The following is a 22384-nucleotide window of genomic DNA, read 5'->3' as shown; positions in this document are numbered from 1 at the left end:
GTTTTGTCTCTCTGCGTACCCGGGTTTAGTTCTCTCTCTCTCTCTCTGTGAACTCGGGCTTAGTTCGCTCTCTCTCTCTCTCTCTCTCTCTCTGTCGGTCTCTCTGTCTCTCTCTCTCTGTGTACCCAGGTTTAGTTCTCTCTCTCTCTCTCTCTCTCTCTCTTTCTATGAACTCGGGCTTAGTTCTCTCTCTCTCTCTGTGAACTCGGGTTTTGTTCTCTCTTTCTCTCTCTCTCTCTCTCTCTCTGTGTACCCAGGTTTAGTTCTCTCTCTCGCTCTCTCTCTGTGAACTCGGGTTTTGTTCTCTCTTTCTCTCTCTCTCTCTCTCTCTCTCTGTGTACCCAGGTTTAGTTCTCTCTCTCTCTCTCTCTCTCTCTCTCTCTCTCTCTGTCGGTCTCTCTGTCTCTCTCTCTGCGTACCCGGGTTTAGTTCTCTCTCTCTCTTTCTCTGAACTCGGGTTTAGTTCTCTCTCTCTCTCTCTCTCTCTCTGTGAACTCGGGTTTAGTTCTCTCTCTCTCACTGTGAATTCGGGTTTTGTTCTCTCTCTCTCTCTCTCTCTCTCTGTGAACTCGGGTTTAGTTCTCTCTCTCTCTTTCTCTGAACTCGGGTTTAGTTCTCTCTCTCTCGCTCTCTGTGAACTCGGGTTTAGTTTTCTCTCTCTCTCTGTGAACTCGGGTTTAGTTCGCTCTGTCTCTCTCTCTCTCTCTCTCTCTCTGTCGGTCTCTCTGTCTCTCTCTCTGTGTACCCAGGTTTAGTTCTCTCTCTCTCTCTGTGAGCTCGGGTTTAGTTCTCTCTCTCCCTCTCTGTGAACTCGGGTTTGGTTCTCTCTCTCTCTCTGTACCCGAGTTTAGTTTTCTCTCTCTGTGTACACAGGTTTGGTTTAGTTCTCTCTCTCTCTCTCTCCCTCTCTGTGAACTCGGGTTTAGTTCTCTCTCTCTCTCTGTGTACGCGAGTTTAGTTCTCTCTCTCTCTCTGTCTGAACTTGGATTTAGTTCTCTCTCTCTCTGTACCCGGGTTTAGTTCTCTATCTATCTATCTCGCTCCCTCTCTCTCTGTGAACTCGGGTTTAGTTCTCTCTCTCTCTCTCTGTGTACCCGGGTTTAGTTCTCTCTCTCTCTCTCTGTGAACTCGGGTTTAGTTCTCTCTCTCTCCCTCTGTGAACTCGGGTTTAGTTCTCCCTCTCTCTCTCTGTGTACCCGGGTTTAGTTCTCTCTCTCTCTCTCTCTGTGAGCTCGGGTTTAGTTCTCTCTCTCTCTCTCTCTCTCTCTGTGAACTCGGGTTTAGTTCTCTCTCTCTCTCTCTCTCTCTCTCTCTGTGAACTCGGGTTTAGTTCTCTCTCTCTCTCTCTCTGTGAACTCGGTTTTAGTTCTCTCTCTCTGTGTACCCAGGTTTAGTTCTCTCTCTCTCTCTCTCTCTCTGTGTTAACTCGGGTTTAGTTCTCTCTCTCTCTCTGTGAACTCGGGTTTAGTTCGCTCTGTCTCTCTCTCTCTCTCTCTGTCGGTCTCTCTCTCTCTCTCTCTGTGAACTCGGGTTTAGTTCTCTCTCTCTCTCTCTCTCTCTCTCTCTCTCTGTGAACTCGGGTTTAGTTCTCTCTCTCTCACTCTCTCTCTGTGAGCTCGGGTTTAGTTCTCTCTCTCCCTCTCTGTGAACTCGGGTTTAGTTCTCTCTCTCTCTGTGTACGCGAGTTTAGTTCTCCCACTCTCTCTGTCTGAACTTGGATTTAGTTCTCTATCTGTGTGTGTGTTTGGGTTTAGTTCTCTCTCTCTCTCTCTGTACCCGGGTTTAGTTCGCTATCTATCTATCTCGCTCCCTCTCTCTCTGTGAACTCGGGTTTAGTTCTCTCTCTCTCTCTGTGTACCCGGGTTTAGTTCTATCTCTCTCTCTCTCTGTGAGAGCTCGGGTTTAATTTTCTCTCTCTCTGTGAACTCTGGTTTAGTTCTCTCTCTCTCTCTCCGTGTACCCGGGTTTAGTTCTCTCTCTCTCTCTCTCTCCCTCTCTCTGTGTGAACTCGGGTTTAAATTTCTCTCTCTCTCCCCACCCCCGTGTACCCGAGTTTACTTCTCTCTCTCTCCCTCTGTGTGTACTCGTGGTTAGTTCTCTCTCTCTCTCTCCTCCTCCCAGTGTACCCGAGTTTAGTTCTCTCTTTCTGTACACGGGTTTGGTTTAGTTCTCTCTCTCTCGCTGCGTACCCGGGTTTAGTTCTCTCTCTCTCTGTGAGCTCGGGTTTGGTTCTCTCTCTCTCTACTCGGGTTTAGTTCTCTCTCACTCTCCCTTTGAACTCGGGTTTGGTTTTCTCTCTCTCTCTCTCTGGTGTGCACCCCGGATTAGTTCGCTCTCTGTCTCTGGCTTTAGGTCTCGCTCTCTCTCTGTTTACCCGGGTTTAGTTCTCTCTCTCGCTCTCTCTCTGTACCCATGTTGTTCTCTCTCTCTCTCTCTCTGTGAACTCGGGTTTAGTTCTCTCTCTCTCTCTCTCTCTCTCTATACTGCCATCTCTCTGTGTACCTAGGTATAGTTTTCTCTCTCTCTCGATGTACCCGGGTTCAGTTCTCTCTCTCTCTCTCTCTCTCTGCGAACTCGTGTTTAGTTCTCTCTCTCTTTCTATGAACTCGGGTTTAGTTCTCTCTCTCTGTCTCTCTCTGTGTACCCGGGTTTAGTTCTCTCTCTCCCTCTCTGTGAACTCGGGTTGGGTTCTCTCTCTCTCTCTGTACCCGAGTTTAGTTTTCTCTCTCTGTGTACACAGGTTTGGTTAAGTTCTCTCTCTCTCTCTCTCTCTGTGTACTCGGGTTTAGTTGTCTCTCTCTCTCTGTGAACTCGGGTTTAGTTCTCCCTCTCTCTCTCTCTCTGTGAACTCGGGTTTAGTTCTCTCTCTCTCTCTCTCTCTGTCTGTGAGCTCGGGTTTAGTTCTCTCTCTCTCTCTCTGTCTGTGAGCTCGGGTTTAGTTCTCTCTCTCTCTCTCTGTCTGTGAGCTCGGGTTTAGTTCTCTCTCTCTCTCTGTGAGCTCGGGTTTAGTTCTCTCTCTCTCTCTCTCTGTGAGCTCGGGTTTAGTTCTCTCTCTCTCTCTCCCTCTCTCTCTCTGTGTACCCGGGGTTAGTTCTTGCTCTCTGTGTGAGCTCGGGTTTAGTTCTCTCTCTCTCTCTCTCTCTCTCTGTGAGCTCGGGTTTAGTTCTCTCACTCTCTCTCTCTCTGAGCTCGGGTTTAGTTCTCTCTCTCTCTCTGAGCTCGGGTTTAGTTCTCTCTCTCTCTCTCTCTCTGAGCTCGGGTTTAGTTCTCTCTCTCTCTCTCTCTCTCTCTGTGAGCTCGGGTTTAGTTCTCTCTCTCTCTCTCTCTCTGTGAGCTCGGGTTTAGTTCTCTCTCTCTCTCTCTCTCTGTGAGCTCGGGTTTCGTTCTCTCTCTCTCTGTGAGCTCGGGTTTCGTTCTCTCTCTCTCTGTGAGCTCGGGTTTAGTTCTCTCTCTCTCTGTGAGCTCGGGTTTAGTTCTCTCTCTCTCTCTCTCTGTGAGCTCGGGTTTAGTTCTCTCTCTCTCTCTCTCTCTCTGTGAGCTCGGGTTTAGTTCTCTCACTCTCTCTCTCTCTGAGCTCGGGTTTAGTTCTCTCTCTCTCTCTGAGCTCGGGTTTAGTTCTCTCTCTCTCTCTCTCTCTCTGTGAGCTCGGGTTTAGTTCTCTCTCTCTCTCTCTCTCTCTCTGTGAGCTCGGGTTTAGTTCTCTCTCTCTCTCTCTCTCTGTGAGCTCGGGTTTCGTTCTCTCTCTCTCTGTGAGCTCGGGTTTAGTTCTCTCTCTCTCTGTGAGCTCGGGTTTAGTTCTCTCTCTCTCTCTGTGAGCTCGGGTTTAGTTCTCTCTCTCTCTCTCTCTGTGAGCTCGGGTTTAGTTCTCTCTCTCTCTCTCTCTCTCTGTGAGCTCGGGTTTAGTTCTCTCACTCTCTCTCTCTCTGAGCTCGGGTTTAGTTCTCTCTCTCTCTCTGAGCTCGGGTTTAGTTCTCTCTCTCTCTCTCTCTCTGTGAGCTCGGGTTTAGTTCTCTCTCTCTCTCTCTCTCTCTCTGTGAGCTCGGGTTTAGTTCTCTCTCTCTCTCTCTCTCTCTGTGAGCTCGGGTTTAGTTCTCTCTCTCTCTCTCTCTCTGTGAGCTCGGGTTTCGTTCTCTCTCTCTCTGTGAGCTCGGGTTTCGTTCTCTCTCTCTCTGTGAGCTCGGGTTTAGTTCTCTCTCTCTCTGTGAGCTCGGGTTTAGTTCTCTCTCTCTCTGTGAGCTCGGGTTTAGTTCTCTCTCTCTCTCTCTCTGTGAACTCGGGTTTAGTTCTCTCTCTCTCTCTCTCTGTGAGCTCGGGTTTAGTTCTCTCTCTCTCTCTCTCTCTCTGTGAGCTCGGGTTTAGTTCTCTCACTCTCTCTCTCTCTGAGCTCGGGTTTAGTTCTCTCTCTCTCTCTGAGCTCGGGTTTAGTTCTCTCTCTCTCTCTCTCTCTGTGAGCTCGGGTTTAGTTCTCTCTCTCTCTCTCTCTCTCTCTCTCTGTGAGCTCGGGTTTAGTTCTCTCTCTCTCTCTCTCTCTCTGTGAGCTCGGGTTTAGTTCTCTCTCTCTCTCTCTCTCTGTGAGCTCGGGTTTCGTTCTCTCTCTCTCTGTGAGCTCGGGTTTCGTTCTCTCTCTCTCTGTGAGCTCGGGTTTCGTTCTCTCTCTCTCTGTGAGCTCGGGTTTAGTTCTCTCTCTCTCTGTGAGCTCGGGTTTAGTTCTCTCTCTCTCTCTCTCTGTGAACTCGGGTTTAGTTCTCTCTCTCTCTCTCTCTGTGAGCTCGGGTTTAGTTCTCTCTCTCTCTCTCTCTGTGAGCTCGGGTTTAGTTCTCTCTCTCTCTCTCTCTGTGAGCTCGGGTTTAGTTCTCTCTCTCTCTCTCTCTGTGAGCTCGGGTTTAGTTCTCTCTCTCTCTCTCTCTGTGTGAGCTCGGGTTTAGTTCTCTCTCTCTCTCTCTCTGTGAGCTCGGGTTTAGTTCTCTCTCTCTCTCTCTCTGTGAGCTCGGGTTTAGTTCTCTCTCTCTCTCTCTCTCTCTCTCTCTCTCTCTCTCTCTCTGTGTACCCGGATTTAGTTCTCTCTCTCTCTGTACCTGGGTTTAGTTCTCTCTCTCTCTCTGTGTACTCGTGTTTAGTTCTCTCTCTCTCTCTCTGTACTCGGGTTTAGTTCTCTCTCTCTCTCTCTGTGTACTCGTGTTTAGTTCTCTCTCTCTCTCTCTCTCTGTACCTGGGTTTAGTTCTCTCTCTCTCTCTCTCTGTGTACGCGAGTTTAGTTCTCTCTCTCTCTCTCTGTGTACGCGAGTTTAGTTCTCTCTCTCTGTGTACCCGGGTTTAGTTCTCTCTCTCTCTCTCTGTGTACCCGGGTTTAGTTCTCTCTCTCTCTCTGTCTGAACTTGGATTTAGTTCTCTATCTCTGTGTGTGTTTGGGTTTAGTTCTCTCTCTCTCTGTACCCGGGTTTAGTTCTCTATCTATCTATCTCACTCTCTCTCTCTCTCTCTGTGAACTCGGGTTTAGTTCTCTCTCTCTCTCTCTCTCTCTCTCTGTGTGAACTCTGGTTTAGTTCTCTCTCTCTCTCTGTGAACTCTGGTTTAGTTCTCTCTCTCTCTCTGTGAACTCTGGTTTAGTTCTCTCTCTCTCTCTGTGAACTCTGGTTTAGTTCTCTCTCTCTCTCTGTGAACTCTGGTTTAGTTCTCTCTCTGTGAACTCTGGTTTAGTTCTCTCTCTGTGAACTCTGGTTTAGTTCTCTCTCTGTGAACTCTGGTTTAGTTCTCTCTCTGTGAACTCTGGTTTAGTTCTCTCTCTGTGAACTCTGGTTTAGTTCTCTCTCTGTGAACTCTGGTTTAGTTCTCTCTCTGTGAACTCTGGTTTAGTTCTCTCTCTGTGAACTCTGGTTTAGTTCTCTCTCTGTGAACTCTGGTTTAGTTCTCTCTCTGTGAACTCTGGTTTAGTTCTCTCTCTGTGAACTCTGGTTTAGTTCTCTCTCTGTGAACTCTGGTTTAGTTCTCTCTCTGTGAACTCTGGTTTAGTTCTCTCTCTCTCTCTCTCTCTCTCTCTCTGTGAACTCTGGTTTAGTTCTCTCTCTCTCTCTCTGTGAACTCTGGTTTAGTTCTCTCTCTCTCTCTCTGTGAACTCTGGTTTAGTTCTCTCTCTCTCTCTCTCCCTCTCTCTGTGTGAACTCGGGTTTAATTTTCTCTCTCTCTCTCTCTCCCCACCCCCCTCCCCCCCGTGTACCCGAGTTTACTTCTCTCTCTCTCTCTCTCTCTGTGTACTCGTGTTTAGTTCTCTCTCTCTCTCCTCCTCCTCCCAGTGTACTCGAGTTTAGTTCTCTATTTCTGTACAGGGGTTTGGTTTAGTTCTCTTTCTCTCTCTATGCGTACCCGGGTTTAGTTCTCTCTCTCTCTGTGAGCTCGGGTTTAGTTCTCTCTCACTCTCCCTTTGAACTCGGGTTTGGTTTTCTCTCTCTCTCTCTCTCTCTGGTGTGCACCCCGGATTAGTTCGCTCTCTGTCTCTGGGTTTAGGTCTCGCTCTCTCTCTGTGAACTCGGGTTTAGTTCTCTCTCTCTGTGTGAGCTCGGGTTTAGTTCTCTCTCTCTCTCTCTGTGAACTCGGGTTTAGTTCTCTCTCTCTCTCTCTCTCTGTGAACTCGGGTTTAGTTCTCTCTCTCTCTCTCTCTATACTCGGGTTTAGTTCTCTCTCTCACTGTTTGGATTTAGTTATCTCTGTCTGAGATTAGTTATCTGTCTGACTGTCTCTCTCACTGTGTCCGGGTCTGGGTCTAACTCTCTCTGTCTGTCTCCGGGTTTAGTTATGCCTCTCTCTCTGTCCTGTTTTAGTTCCATCTCTCCCTCCTCCTGTCTCACTGTGACCTGGGTCAGTTTTGTCTCTCCCTCCGCCTGTCTCCATCCCCAAACCCCCATTAATTTCTCCATATTTCTGTTTCTCACTCGAACCATGAAACTGACAACAACCGACCGTTTACTCACGTGACCGACGATAACCGCTCTGATTGGAGCTCGCGCATGTCTCGGGACCAGGGCCTGTGACGTCACTTCCAGGCTCCGTTTCCGCTGGCGGTTTTGTGAGCGCGATGAGGTAAAAACAATGGCTGTAGATGGTGGGTCCCTCTCTCCCCTGACCGACACCCTTTATCACTCTCACACTCCTCCCCCCCCAGTTCCCGATGAAGGGCTCATGACGTTCCCCCACATTTGACCTGTACGTGACCTCACCGGCTTCACTGACTGACTGACCGGCCTTCCTCCCCGCCAGCTCCCTAATTCCTTCTCCATCCTCCAATCACTGTCACTGCCTTGACTGCCCCCTTTCTACTCCACCCTCCACAGCAGTCTGCTCCCTAACTGCAACTACCCCTTCGCCACCACACTGACTGCCCACTAACCCCCACTACACCCCAGTCCTGACTGCCCACTAACCCCCACTACACCCCAGTCCTGACTGCCCACTAACCCCCACTACACCCCAGTCCTGACTGCCCACTAACCCCCCACTATACCCCAGTCCTGATTGCCCTGACTCCGCTTTTGCTGGAAACGTCGATTTTCCTGCCCCTCTGATGCTGCCTGTGCTGCTGCATTTTCCAGCGCCACTCTAATCTTAATCTCCAGCATCTGCAGTCCTCACCCCCTGACATGACCCCTCATCCCATCTGATCACCCCCCTCCCCACCGCGACTGACCCCACCCTGACTACCTTAACTCCTTGACTGCCCCCTTCCCCCCACAACCGGACTGCCAACCCTGCCGCCCCCTTCCCTCACACTCTGACTGCCCCTCCCCCCACCACACCAGTACTGTCCCCTCTTTCCCCCATTCGCGGACGCCCCACCCCCCCTTTCCCCACACTCGGATTGCCTCCCCCCTCCTCCCACACTAGTACTGCCCCCCCTTCCCCCACACTTGGACTGCCCTCTTATTCCCCTGCACTCGGACTGCCCCCCCCTTCCCCCACATTCGTACAGCCCCCCCCCCCCCCCCCCCCCCCTTACTCCTCACTCGTAATGCCCCCCCTTCCCTCACACTCGGACTGCCTCCCCCCATTCCTCCACACTTGGACTGCCCTTTCCCCACACTCGGAATACCCGCCCTTCCCCCACACTCGGAATACCCGCCCTTCCCCCATACTCGGACTGCCACCCCTTCCCCCACACTCGGGCCTGCCCCCCCCCCCTTCCTCCACACTCGGCATGACCCCCCTTCCCCCACACTCAGCATGCCCACCCCCCCACCCCCCCATTCGGACTGTCCTCCCTTCTCTTCCCCCCCCAAACCAGACTGCCCACCCCTCCCCCCAACTCAGAGACCCCCACTTCCCCCGCACTCAATCTTCCCCGCCCCTTGCCCCACTCTCAGACTGCCCCCCACTCAGCGTGCCTCCCCTCCCCCCCCCCCCACTTGGACTTCCTCCCCCTCCCATTTCCCCCGCACTCAATCTGCCTACCCCCCGTCCCACACTCGGACTGCCCCCCCTTCCCCCCCACTCAGAATCCCCACTTCCCCCGCACTCTGACTGCCCCCCCCTTACCCCTCCCACTCAGGCTCCCCACTTCCCCCATACTTGGTGTGCCCCCCGTTGCCCCACACCTCAGACTCCCGTCCCCCCCTTGCGCCACACTGAGACTGCCCCCCCCCCTCCACACTGGGAGTGCTCCCCCCACCCCCTGCCCTTGCCCCACACATGGATGTCCCCCTTGCCCCACACTTGGGTGGTCCCCCTTCCACCCACACCCACTGTCCCACAACCATCCTCTGCTCTCTTCCCCCCCCCCCCCGCTCACCCCACACCCACTGCACCCCTCCCCCAACACCACATAGACTGCTTTCCCCACCCCGACTTTCACCCCTCCATATCACCCAACTGACCATCTACCCAGACTCACTAACTGCCCCCTCCTCAGCTGACTTCCTAACTGCCTGGCTACCCCCTCACCGCAATTGCCCTCCTTCCCAACCCACCCTGACTGCCCTGACTCAATGGCTGCCCTCCTCTCCCACATCCTGACTACCTCCCCAACCCACACATCCCGACTGACCGATCTCCCTGTCGGCCCACTGCCCCCTATCCTGACTGCGTTGACTCCCTGACTTTCCCCTCCCCTCAACCCACCTGCCCCCACCCTCTTTGAAACCCCTTCTCCCACCCCGATTGCCCCCAGCCCGTCTGCCTCAACTCCTTGACCACCCCCCTGCCGCCACATTCTGACCGCTCCCTTCCCCCACACACTGACTGCCCCCATACCCTGACAGCCCCCTCACACACCCCACTCTGACTGCCCCCACCTTCATCCCCAGTGGGGGCAGTCGTTGTGGGTGGGAGGAGGTGGATATTATCAAGCTGGAGAGGGTTCAGAATGACCAGGATGTTGTCAGCTATGGAAGGTTTGCATTATGAAGATAGGCTGGATAGCCTTGAACCTTCGGAGGTCAGAGATTGATAGGTGACCTGATAGAAGTTTATAAATGAAAGAGAGGTATAGATAGAGTTAGTAGTTTTTGTGTTTTCCCTAGGATGGGCAATTTCAAAACTATGGGATACATTTTTAAGGTGAGAGAAGGGAGATTGAAAAAATACATCAGAGGCTTTCTTTTTACACAGAGGGTTGCTCCCATGGGGAATGAACTTCCTGAGAAAGTAGAAGATACAACGCTCAAAAGATGTTTGGATTGATATTTGAATAGAAGGGTTTGGAAGGATATGGGCTAGGAGCAGGCAGGTGGGATGAGTCTTGTTTGGGAGTGTTTGGACCAAAAGGTCTGTCTCCATGCTGTATGACTCCATGATTCAGCACAAATCTTATTATGACTATTCTTCAAGAAGTTTATTTTATTAATACAGTGAATTGTTAGCAATTATGTGTATATACCCTGTTTTAGAATGAAGAAAGGTTGTGTAAATGAGAGCTATTTTTGATGTTTCCAAATTACAAATGAATTAAGTGGATGATACATTGGAATTGATAATAATAAGGTTTTTTCGCAACCTGTGATGCTGTGCCACAAGTCAAGACCATAGAACATAACAGCGCAGTACCTGTCATACCAATCTGGAGCCCATCTAACATACACTATTCCATGTACATCCATATGCTTGTCCAATGACGACTTAAATGTACTTAAATTTGGCGAATCTACTACCGTTGCAGATAAAGCATTCCATAGCTGAAAATGTGTTGCTGGAAAAGCGCAACAGGTCAGGCAGCATCTAAGGAGCAGAAGAATCGACGTTTCGGGCCTGAGCCCTTCATCAGCAATGTCTTCACACTTTCCTCATTCCTGAAGAAGGGCTCAGGCCCGAAACGTCGATTCTCCTGTTCCTTGGATGCTGCCTGACCTGCTGCGCTTTTCCATCAACACAATTTCAGCCCCGATCTCCAGCATCTGCAGTCCTCACTTTCTTCTAAAGCATTCTATACCCTTACTACTCTCTGAGTAAAGAAACTACCTCTGACATCTGTCCTATATCTATCACCCCTCAATTTAAAGCTATGCCCCCTCGTGATCGCTGTCACCATACTTGGGGAAAAAAGGCTCTCCATGTTCACCCTATCTAAACCTCTGATTTATCTTCTATGTCTCTATTAAGTCACCTCTCTAACGAAAACAGCCTCAAGTCCCTCAGTCTTTCCTCATAAGACCTTCCCTCCATACCAGGCAACCTCCTAGAAAATCTCCTTTGCACCCATTCCAAAGCTTCCGCATCTTTTTTATAACGCGGTGACCAGAACTGTACACAATACTCCCAAGTGCGGCCACACCAGAGTTTTGTACAGCTGTAGCATAACATCATGGTTCCGGAACTCAATTCCTCTATTAGTAAAAGCTAAAACTTTATGGCTTCGTTACAACCCTGTCAACCTAGGTGGCAACTTTCAAGGATCTGTGTACCTGGACACCGGGATCTCTCTGCTCATCTATACTACCAAGAATCTTACCATTAGCCCAGTACTTTGCATTCCGGTTACTCCGACCAAAGTGAATCACCTCACACTTGTCCGCATTAAACTCCATTTGCCACCTCTCAGCCCAGCTCTACAGCTTAACCATGTCTCTCTGTAACCTTCATCGCTATCCACAACTCCACCGACCTTAGTGTTGTCTGCACATTTACTAACCCACCCTTCCACGCCCTCATCCAGGTCATTTATAAAAATGATGAACAGCAGTAGACCCAACACCGACCCTTGTGGTACACCACTGGTAACTGGACTCCAGGATGAGCATTTCCCATCAACCACCACCCTCTGTCTTCTTTCAGCAAGCCAATTACTGATCCAAACTGCTGTATCTCAATCCCATTTTTCCGCATGTTGTATAATAGCCTATTGTGGGGAACCTTATCCCCACAGCCTTGCTGAAATCCATATACACAACCGGTTTACTCTCATCTACCTGTTTGGTCAATAAGGTTTGTGAGGCATAGCCTTACCTTCACAAAACCATGCTAACTATCCCTAATCAAATTATTCTTTTGTAGATGATTACAAATCCTACCTCTTATAACCTTTTCCAACACTTTACCAACAACTGAAGTAAGGCTCACTGGTCTATAATTACCTGGATTGTCTCTACTCCCCTTCTTGAACAGGGGAACCACATATGCTATCCTCCAGTCTTCTGGCACTATCCCTGTAGGCAATGACGATTTAAAGATCAATGCCAAAGGCTCGGCAATCTCCTGCCTGGCTTCCCAGAGGATCGTAGGATAAATCCCATCTGGCCCTGTTAGTAAACATTCTTCGCCTATTTGTAATCTAGCTGAGCAAAGAACTGATTTAAATAAAAGTACTGATGTAACCACTCCAGTAATGGACAATACTGAGGCAGCAAAGGTGCCTGCAGAATTACAAATTAAATATTTTAATGGAATGAATCTCAGTGACCTCGAAGTGATCATAACACTTTAAATTAAATGTAAAAAAAAACAATGAACTTTGGATGCTGGAAATCTAAAGCACTGACAGAAATTGCTAAAGAAACTCAGCGAATCTAATAGCATCAGTGGAGAGAAAGCAAAGTGAATATTTTGAGTCCAATGACCCTTTTTTAGGGTCAAAGTGACTCTAAGTCACTTGACTTCGTGGTAATTCTGGCTTTTCTTGAGAGATTGCTACCTAACCAGCTGTGTTTCTCCAGCAATTTCTGTTATGTCGTTGAATTAGACATATTTGCCAGTACCGAAAAAGTACAGAATACAACAGGATTCAACGGTCTGATAATAAAAGGGGGTGGTTAGACAAGCTCTGAGTTTTTTATTTAGCGTATGGGAGACTGAGGATGGGATCTTATAAAAGTGGATAAGAACATGAGAGGCAATGGATAGAGTGAATGCACTTAGTCTTTTTCCCAAGGTTGGAGAATCGCGGATAAAAAAACAACAGTTTAAGGTTGAAGGGGACAGAATAAAAGGGAACCTGAGGGGCAATGTTTTTACACCAACAATGTCATCCATATAGAATGAGCTGCCAGTGGAAGTTGTTGAGGTGGGTACATTAATAACATTTTTTAAAATATATTTTTATTGAAAAAGACTTTTTTTAATGTTACAACAAATCCAAAACAGTACAAATCTGGGTACTAGATTCATGAAAACACACACGTCATGGCTATTTAAAAGCCCTTATTAATGAACAGACAAATCTGTGTCCAGGTTGTCCACAAAGGGCAGCTATGTCTTATAGAAATTCTCAATTTTATGGTGCACCATACTTGTGAGAAAATCCAATGGGATGTGCTCCATGACTAGTTTATGCCAGCCCAACAACCCTGGGGGATTTTCAGACTCCCACATGAACAGAATGTTTTCTCTTGTGTAAAAAACAAGGATACTGAGAAGGTTTTTTTTGTGCCTGTCTGAAGGAAGTACATGAGCCAGGCCAAGAGGAAGAGTTACCTGGTCCATCTCTACTCTGTCCCCAAGATCCTCTGTATTGTATGTACTATAGCACTCCAGTATGTCCAGAGCCTGTGACAAGACCAGAGACAATGAGTGAGAGTGCATATTCATTTTGTACTTGGGGCATATTGAAGATACTCCCACTTTAAATTTTGAGAGACGATCTAGAGCCAAGTGGACCTTGTGGAGAATCTTCAATTGCAAGACATGGGTCCCATTGCAAATCGAGGTCCTTCTTATGTTTTCCCAGATATCTTTCCATGTTTCGGAGGAGATCTCAATACCCAACTCCCTCTCCCATACCTTACAAAGCTGTTTGGTCATGTCCAAGGAGCCTTCTCCCAACAGGTGAGAAAGAGTGCTGACAGAAAGTGTGTTCTTAGCATTAAGCACCCTCTTCTGTGTGTCAGATCGATATGAGTCTTTTAGGAGTATAGTTCTTTTCTGAATGAAGTTCCTGATTTGAAAAAAGCCAACATAACAGGAGGTCAAAAGAGGAGGTCATAGGAGCTACCTGGTCAAAAGACATTATTGTGTCACCCAGACAAGTCACACCCCAAGCTGCCCAAAGCTTAAATCCAGAGTCCATCATCCCCGGTTGAAAACTCGGTGTACCAATTATGGATGTAAGAAACAATGTTTTGGCAATATTGCCTTACCTCTGCTGTGTTGCCTTCTATGCTTTTACAGGTTGATAACTATTGGGTTATGGCAATATTCCTTAACAGCCATCATTTTGTCCAAGAACAATAAGCTAGTAAGGGGGCACCCTGCTTGAGAAACTTTGACGTCTAACCATATTGAAAGAGGGTCCCCACAGGCCCAGTCATTCATATTGAACCCTATCAACTTGGGTGGCAACATTGAGGAATCTATGGATATGGATGCCAAGATCTCTCTGTTCCTCCAAACTGCCAAGAATCCTGCCTTTAACCCCGTAATCTGTATTCAAATTCGACCTTCCAAAATGAATCACTTCACACTTTTCCAGGTTGAACTCCATTTGCCACTTATCAGCCCAGTTCTGCATCCTGTCAATGTCTCTTTGCAAATTACAACAGCCCTCCTCACTATCCACCACTCTACCAACATTCATGCTATCGGCAAACTTACTAACCCACCCTTCCATTTCCACATCCAAGTCGTTTATAAAAATCACAGAGTAGAGGTCACAGAATTGACCCCTATGGAACACCACTGGTCACCAAACTCTAGGCTGATATGGGCCAGCCAATTCTGTATCCAGATAGACAGATTTCCCTGTATCCCATGTTGTCTCATTTTCTGAATGAGCCTACCATGCGGAATCTAATCAAACACCTTTCTAAAATCCATGTACACCACATCCACGTTGTCAATATGTTTTGTGAAATGCTGGCTATATCTGATCAAACTATGGTTTTCCAAATACTCATAAATCCTGTCTCTCAGAATTCTCTCCAATAATTTGGCCATCACAGAGGTAAGACTGACTGATCTGTAACTCCCAGGATTATCCCTACTCCTTCCTTGAACAAGGGAATAACATTTGTCGCCCTCTGGGACGAGGGTGATTCCATCTGTGTCCCTCTGTCAAAATCCTGGAAATATTCACCAGAGCATATGTCAATTGAGATTTGATGAAAACTGAGATGTCAGTCGCACAGGCAATATAAAAGAAGAGAGCACAGGAAATGGGAATAGTGTTGATTAACTGGTCTATATGGTTCCAAGTTCAACATCTATGTGGGAAAACGTGTCTGATTGGAGCATGGAGAGAAAAACAGTGAGAATGTGGTTATGGACCTTATATAAGAGGGGTTCAGCCTCTTCATTTTAGATTTTCTCTGTATTTGAAAGATCTTTGGTATTCCATAACTTATTCTTGATGAGTGTATGATAAATTAGACTACAATGTTAAATTCAGCGGGATTGGTATTTCAGGATCGATCCTTTGAAAATGACGGACTACATCCTAATGTGTGCTCCCAGCAACTGAGACTTACTGATGGCAGTTCGTATTCAGAACATTACTAGACTTGGTGAAATAACTCCACAGACGATGATAACCCATCACCAAGTCACCCTTTATTTACATGGGAATAGTCCTTGACACTGCTCCAATTCTGTCTGAGTGTCAAGATGTCTGGCACTTTGTTTTAAGCCAGGGCTCCATGATTGGAGCAGATTAACAGCCCCAACCAGGGTCTAGCTGCCTGACATCACTACACTTGGGTTCTCAGGACATACCTTCCAATTTTGCAGGTACCACACAAATTGACAATAAAGTGACCAGGGAAGAGAATCGTAGCAGACTTTAGGAAGATACAGACAGAAGCTGTTTACAGTTGGTCTGAGGATGAAAGTGCTCCACAGTGTTCCTGATGTTTTTGCAGTAAAACACTCGAAGCAAGACTTCTGAAAGAAAAGGAGAGAGAGAGAGAAAGACTCCTGTGCATTGTCTTTGTCATTACTCCCTCAATGTGGTTCTGAACATGGAAAAGAGCTGTGACAGCAGTGAGGCGTGGTGAGGGTGGAAATTATTGGAAATCACTAGGAGGTGATCTTGCCCACATTTCATCAGATGCAATAAACCTTTATTGGGATTGGAGTGGATACAAATCAGGGATTAATCTGACAATGGGGCAAATTTCCCAAGCATGTTCTAATGCATCAACAGCAGGAAAACCTCATCCTAACCATTTGCCACCTCATCTGTGTACTCTCCATGATGGAAATGATCACTATCAAGCAAAGTTATGACATGCTCAAAGGCTGTCAGTATAGTTTCAGACAGGGCCAGTTACTCCTGAACTCATTAAAACTTTGGTGCAGGAATGGAAAAGGGTGACAAATTCCAGAGGTGAAGTGAGAGTGACTGCCCTTGACCCAACCATCGTCAGCTGCTTCTTTGTTCCATCAGAAGGTTGGAAGTAGGATGCTCGCTAACGGTTGCAAAATGAACAGCAGTATTTGGAGCTCCTCAATTCCTGAAGCAGTCCATATCCAAATGGTGCAAGACCTAGACAATGCTCATGCCACATGAGTACCAGTCAATGACAATCTCGAACAAGTTCCTTGTATTTTTAATAGCATTATTGATTTTAATTTCCTGATAGTTACCACTGATCAGAAACTGAACAGGTGCAGCCAAACAAATCCTGTGGCTCCAAGAGCAGTTCAGATGCTGGTACTAAGTTGCTGCTGACCACTTCCCATTCCCTATTGCCCAGAGCTTCCTCAGCATCAACAAGGTATAAGTTGGGAGTGTGATGGAACTCTCTCCGCTTGCCTGGATGATTGCACCTCCAACAACACTCAAGAGGATTGTCATGATCCAGACCAAAGCAGCCCCTTGATTGGTCCCACATTCACAAACATACATTTCTTCCACCATCAATACTCACTGTGTCAAGTGCTATCTCCTGTAGCTTCTCATTTGGCTTTGGAGCTGTATTCTGGGTAGTTTCATCAATTTTATTTGTCCACCTCCAGTCCACTCAGACTCTCCAATGGAGGAGGATATTGTACACTTTTGATTAGATTACGTACAGTGTGGAAACAGGCCCTTTGGCCCACCAAGTCCACACCGACCCTCCGAAGAGAAACCCACCCAGACCGATTTTCCCCTCTGACTAAAGCACCTTACATATAGGCAATTTAACATGGCCAATTCACCTGGCCTGCACACCTTTGGACTGTGGGAGGAAACCGGAGCACCCGGAGGAAACCCACGCAGACACGGGGAGAACGTGCAAACTCCACACAGACAGTCACCCGAGGCTGGAATCAAACCTGGGACCCTGGTACTGTGAGGCAGCAGTGCTAACCACTAAGTCACTGTGCCACCCATTTTGGGGATTCAGAGTGATTTTGACATGTGATGGGTGTAAGATGGAGGAACTATAGGGAGGAGGGGAGGGGTGCAGTTCAGGGTGGTGAAGTTGCACAGGGGAGGCCAGTTAGAGAGGGTTCATGGACAGGGTGGTGCATGATTGGGAGACTGCAAATTCAGCGAATAAACATCTGATCAGCGTCAGGTTGAAATAGCAATTGATCAGCCAGAGGTATTTACAAAAACACGCATAATCCAAACACAGCTTATTGAATGAACACATTATCCTTGATCAATATACCCATCAGTAATATAGAAACATAGACACACACACACACTTTGCAGTGGCTTTCTTTCTGAAATAATAAATCAAATCTTGTATCCAATGGATGGTTTTGTTCTTGAACTGGAAAGTAAGACATTAGATATGGAGTATTAACATCATCTCGTTCTGTTTTGTGGATCCTGAAGGTAGTGCCCAAGACAAGACACAGGCTGCTCAATAATTAAAATGTTGGGAAGGTCTTTCAGACACTCCTTAAGAAGGACAAGTCAATTTGCCCCTGAACTCAGAAGAGAGTGTTTCAGAAACAGGAAAGATCAGCTACTCAGTTTTATCACAGGCTCCTTGTCCCTTCACTAATTGGAGATAACAGAAGCACTCTCTGCTAGTCCTGTGCCAACAAACCCAACTGCATCCTAAAGCACAGTCTGGTCTAGGGTGTAGGTTTGCTTGCTGAGCTGTAGGTTTGATATCCAGACGTTTCATTACCTGGCTAGGTAACATCATCAGTGGCGACCTCCAAGTGAAGCGAAGCTGTTGTCTCCTGCTTTCAGTCTTCAGTTCTCTAGGATTTTCCCTGCCATTGGCTCCAGACCACCCTCTGTTGGGACCGTATGGTGGTTGGTCTGCAGTGACCACTCCACATTAAAGGAATCCACAAACTGGCAGCTTCCATCCCAACCCTGCTCAACCCCAAATGAATCTGGGAGCTGGAACATCAGGAACCTGATGGATAACACCAACACCAATAGACCTGAGTGATACACTGCTACAATCACTCATGACAACATTGACATCACTGCCGTGAGTGGGATATATCTGACAGGAGAAAGCCAACTTGAAGAACAAGGTGGTGGTTATACCTTCTTCAGGGAAAGCAAACACAGAACACTGCCTCGAGGGAATCAACTTCACTATGAGAAAGAAACTAGTCAGACATCCCAACAAATCCCTCTGTGGGGTAAATGAGCTCCTCATGACCCTCTGACACACCCTCAGACAGAAGCAGTATATCACAGCTGTCAGTGCCTCTGCCCTGAATCTCGACACAATGGAGGAGACAAAAGACTCGACTATTGCTATCCCGCTGAAGGAAGTATTTCTCAGGCATTGCCTCACAACCGACCTGCTGATGACCAAGATACGTGAGTCACAGAGTGCCCATGGCATCTGGTCCACCCTAAACTCCGCCCCAGTCAGCAGCTGTGTGGAGACTCTTAGCCTCTTGACCGGGGAAGTACCCAGTGCCAGATGGGATCTATCCCAGGTTACTGCGAGAGGCAATGGAAGAAATAGCTGGGACATTGGCAGATATCTACATATCCTATTTAACCACAGGCGACTGGGGATTAACCAATCTTGTTCCAGAAGCAGGGATAATCCAGAAAATTATAGGCCGGTAAGCCTGAGTCTGTGGTAGGGAAGCTCTTAGAGAAGATGCTGAGGAACAAGACAGATGCACATTTGGAAATAATGGACGAGTTAGTGACAGACAGCATGGTTTTATACACAGAAGGCCATGTCTCACTAACCTGATTGAATTTTTTGAAGAGTCAACAATGATAATTGAGGGGGAAGGGCTGTGGATGTAGCTTATGTGGACTTTAGCAAGGCATTTGATAAGTCCCATATGGCATTGGTACAAAAACTAAAATCACATGTGATGTGGATGGGCTGGCTAGAGGGATACAAAACTGGCTTGGTCATAGAAGACACATTGTAATGCTGGAAGGGTGCTGTTCAGGTTGGAGACTTGTAACTAGTAGTGTTCCACAAGGATCAGTCTTAGGCCCTCTGCTGTTTGTAGTTTATACAAATGACCTGAGGAAAAATATATGGATGGTCTGTTAGTAAGTTTGTAGATCACATGAAGATTGGTGGAGTTGCTGATAGGGCTGATGATTGTGAAAGTATCCGGCAGGATATAGATAGATTGGTGACCTGGGCACAGAAATGGCATGCAGAGTTTCATCCAGGCAAATGCAAGGCGATACATTTTGGAGGATCAAATCTAGGTGTGAATTATACTATAAATGGCAGAAGCCTCAGGAACATTAGCACACAGATGGATCTGGGTGTCCAGGTCCACAGTTTCCTAGGTTAAGAAGGCATAAAGAGAGACTGAAAGAGAGAGCTTAGAAGAGCCAGGAGGGGACATGAGAAGTCTTTGGCAGGTAGGATCAAGGAAAACCCTAAAGCGTTCTATACATATAGAATAGATTAAAAAAATGAGGAGAGTAAGATTAGGGCCAGACAAAGGCAGTAGTGGAAAGTTGTGCGTGAAGTCTGAGGAGATAGGAGAGGAGCTAACTTAATATTTTTCTTCAGTACTCACACTGGAAAATGACAATGTTGTCGAGGAGAATACTGAGGTACAGGCTATTAGACTCAATGAGGTTGAGGTTCACAAGGAAGGGGTGTTAGCAATTCTGGAAAATAGATACGTCTCCTGGAATGGATGGGACTTTTCCTGGGAAAAATCCTTTGGGAAGCTAAGGAGATTTCAGAGCATTTGACTTTGATCTTCATGTCATCATTGTCTAGAGGAATATGCTAGAAGACTGGCATATGTTCCCTTGTTCAAGAAGGGGAATAGAGACAACCCTGATAATTATAGACCAGTGAGCCTTACTTTGATTGTGGGTTAAGTGTTGGAAAGGGTTAGAAGAAATAGGATTTATAGTCATCTGGAAAGGAATCATTTGATTAGGGATAGTCAACATGGTTTTGTGAAGGGCAGGTCATGCGTCACAAACCTTCTCAAGTTGTTTGAGAAGGTGAACAAACAGGTAGATGAGGGTAAAGCAGTTGATGTGGTGGAAATGGATTTCAGTAAAGTGTTTGATAAGGTTCCCCATGGTAGGCTATTGCAGAAATATGGATGCATGATATTGAGAGTGATTTACCGGTTTGGATCAGTAATTGGCTATCTGAAAGAAGTCAGAGGGTGGTGGTTGATGGGAAATGTTCATCCTGGAGTTCAGTTACTAGTGGTGTACAGCAAGGATCTGTTTTGGGGCCACTGCTGTTTATCATTTTTATAGATGACCTGGATGAGGGTGTAGAAGTATGGGTTAGTAAATTTGTGGATGACAGTAAAGTTGGTGGCGTTGTGGACAGTGCAGAAGAATGTTGTAGGTTACAGAGGGACACAGATAAGCTGCAGAGCTGGGCTGAGAGGTGGGAAATGGAGTTTAATGTGGAAAAGTGTGAGGTGATTCACTTTGGAAGGAGTAACAGGAATGCAGAGTACTCGGCTCATGGTAAGATTCTTGGAAAGGTGGTTGAGCAGAGAGATCTCAGTATCCATGTGCATAGATCCCTTAAAGTTGCAACCCAGGTTGATAGGGTTGTAAAGAAGGCGTATGGTATGTTAACTTTTATTGGTAGAGGGATCGAGCTTCGGAATCATGAGGTCATGCTGCAGCTGTATGAAACTCTGTATGTAGCGGAGGAAAAGGTGGTGCCAGTGTTTGTTTGTTAAAGGATTGCAACTAATTGTTTTTACACAGCTATTGTATGGTTTCATCTACTCTCAGGGAGATGGCTTGGTCCATAAAGGATGAAATTAAAGATCTCAGATGGATTTCACAAGGAGCCAGAAAATGTGAGGGAATTTTCTTGTTCTTCACAAAAGAATGGGAATAATTCTCCATATAAAGAACATTTGTTATCCTACTATTGCAGCCTTTGGTGTTCTTGGTAAAACAATGTAATTTTTCTTCATGGACAGTGAATGTCATGGTGTTCATACAACAGATTTCGGGAATAGTCCTCATTGCAGAGTTGCTAATCCATGAGAAGAAACTGGGGGAGACAGACTTGGTGATGCACATTTACTGAGCAGTAAAGAAAATCAAATCTTGGATGTTAATGCAATGTTTGTGTACAAACGGAATATTTTGTTGGAATCAAGAAATGTTTAGCAATTATCTGGAAACTATTTAGACATTGCCATCAATGTTTCTTGGAAGAGCACAGGAATTAAAATCTTCAATGTTGTTTTTACCCCTCAGATGAATTGTCAGTGCCGTTAGTCTACATCAGTGTTTCTCAACCTTTCCGTATTCCATGCCCCCTTCTTATCCTTGAAATCATGCAATGCCCCCAAATCACCAAAGTCTGCTTTTGCACATATAACTGCAATACACTGCAGTGCTGAAAACGGAAAACTTTTGTGAAATATGTTGTATATACAACAAAAAATAAATGTTATCATTTATTACTGTTCTTACTGTCCACCTACTTTTGGCTCACTCTGTATAAAATTTAGTCTGTGACAGGAAAATAGTCAATGCAATCCTTGTGGTTCATGTTGTCTTGCTAATTCATATACATCTGGTTCAATTTTTGTCAAAAGCAATCTCAGGTCACCACGCTGAACAACATCCATGCGATTGTGGGTCTTATTGTGTATTCTGGTGATGGCACTGAATCCTTTCTCAACCAAATAGGAGATAGGAATTGGTAGTGCAAACCGCTTTACCTCTTCGCTGAAGAGCGGAAAATGACATCGGGTGGCATCTTGAATCCAAAAAAGGGGCTCACCCATTTGCAAAAACCGAATTTTCATTGCAGTGTCATTTTGGAGCTCTATCGTTTCTTCCTCAAGGCGAATGTCCATTTCTTTTGCACATGAGATAAAGGGGTCAGTCAGCCATGTAGGGATCTCCACATCGATAAGGTCAGCAAATTGTATTTTCATATCATGCTGCAGTGCATGAATGTGAGCTGAGTAGATTAGTAATTGATGATCAGTAACATCCTCTGCAATATTGTTTAAACTCAGGAACTGGTAAAACTCACGACGACTGATTTATATTATATAATTTACCACATCTATCACCACTTGTAGAGAATGGTTGAGGGCTTCACTAAGTTTCTTTGCAGCCAGATGCTGCCGATGGATAATGCAGTGTACTGTGAAAACATGTGGCACTTCTCTCTTTAATAATGCGATAAATCCCTGCTGTTGGCCAGCCAAGCGTGCGCGCCATCCGTAGCACAAACAACAGTGTTTTTGAGGGGAACAGACTTTTTATCAAAATAATCCTCGATGCAGTCGAAGATAGTCTTACTTTTGGTATCTGTCGGTAGATCCAGAGCAAAAAGTAGTTCTTCTCGTATTTCATTTTTGTCAATGCAATGTATGTACCCCAAAAGTAAAGCTTGATTTCCGCATATAGTACTTCCATCAATTTGTAAGGTGATTTCTTTCGATATCAAAAGGGAACATAATTTATCCTCAAACATTTGAGGCCATTTCATCGATGTGCCTTCTCACGGAATCGTTGCTAAGAGGAACACGCTTGATAGTCATTGATGGTTCCTGGTGTAACATGGTTGATAATACTTCAGCAATAGCTGGAAGCACCAATGATTCACCCATGGAATGA

At 46.5% G+C, this 22384-nt stretch overlaps 1 protein-coding gene and 1 long non-coding RNA gene across 6 annotated transcripts in view; one reads left to right on the top strand and one right to left on the bottom strand.

The window, feature by feature from the left end:
- Positions 1–7171, bottom strand: part of wdr91 (WD repeat domain 91) — a 130212-nt gene extending 123041 nt beyond the window's left edge. The window contains exon 1 of one of the 2 annotated variants that reach the window (XM_072552426.1): positions 6955–7171. The gene's annotated coding sequence lies outside the window, so the exon portion shown is untranslated. The remainder of the gene's footprint in view (positions 1–6954) is intronic. The other variant, XM_072552427.1, reaches the window with a different exon arrangement.
- On the top strand, positions 6983–21218 carry LOC140458191 (uncharacterized). Of its 4 annotated transcripts, none has more exons than XR_011953453.1 (3): positions 6983–7074; positions 13142–13239; positions 15136–21218. It is a non-coding gene; the product is annotated as an uncharacterized lncRNA (long non-coding RNA). The 4 variants fall into 4 exon arrangements; XR_011953451.1 differs by having other exon boundaries at positions 14815–21218; XR_011953454.1 differs by lacking the exon at positions 6983–7074 and adding an exon at positions 10381–12478.
- Positions 21219–22384: the final 1166 nt, after the last annotated feature.

The sequence above is a fragment of the Chiloscyllium punctatum genome, chromosome 32 (genome assembly GCF_047496795.1).
Source record: "Chiloscyllium punctatum isolate Juve2018m chromosome 32, sChiPun1.3, whole genome shotgun sequence".
NCBI lineage: Eukaryota > Metazoa > Chordata > Chondrichthyes > Orectolobiformes > Hemiscylliidae > Chiloscyllium > Chiloscyllium punctatum.
Note: the sequence above shows the minus strand (reverse complement) of the source record. Positions and strands in the feature narration are given on the sequence as shown.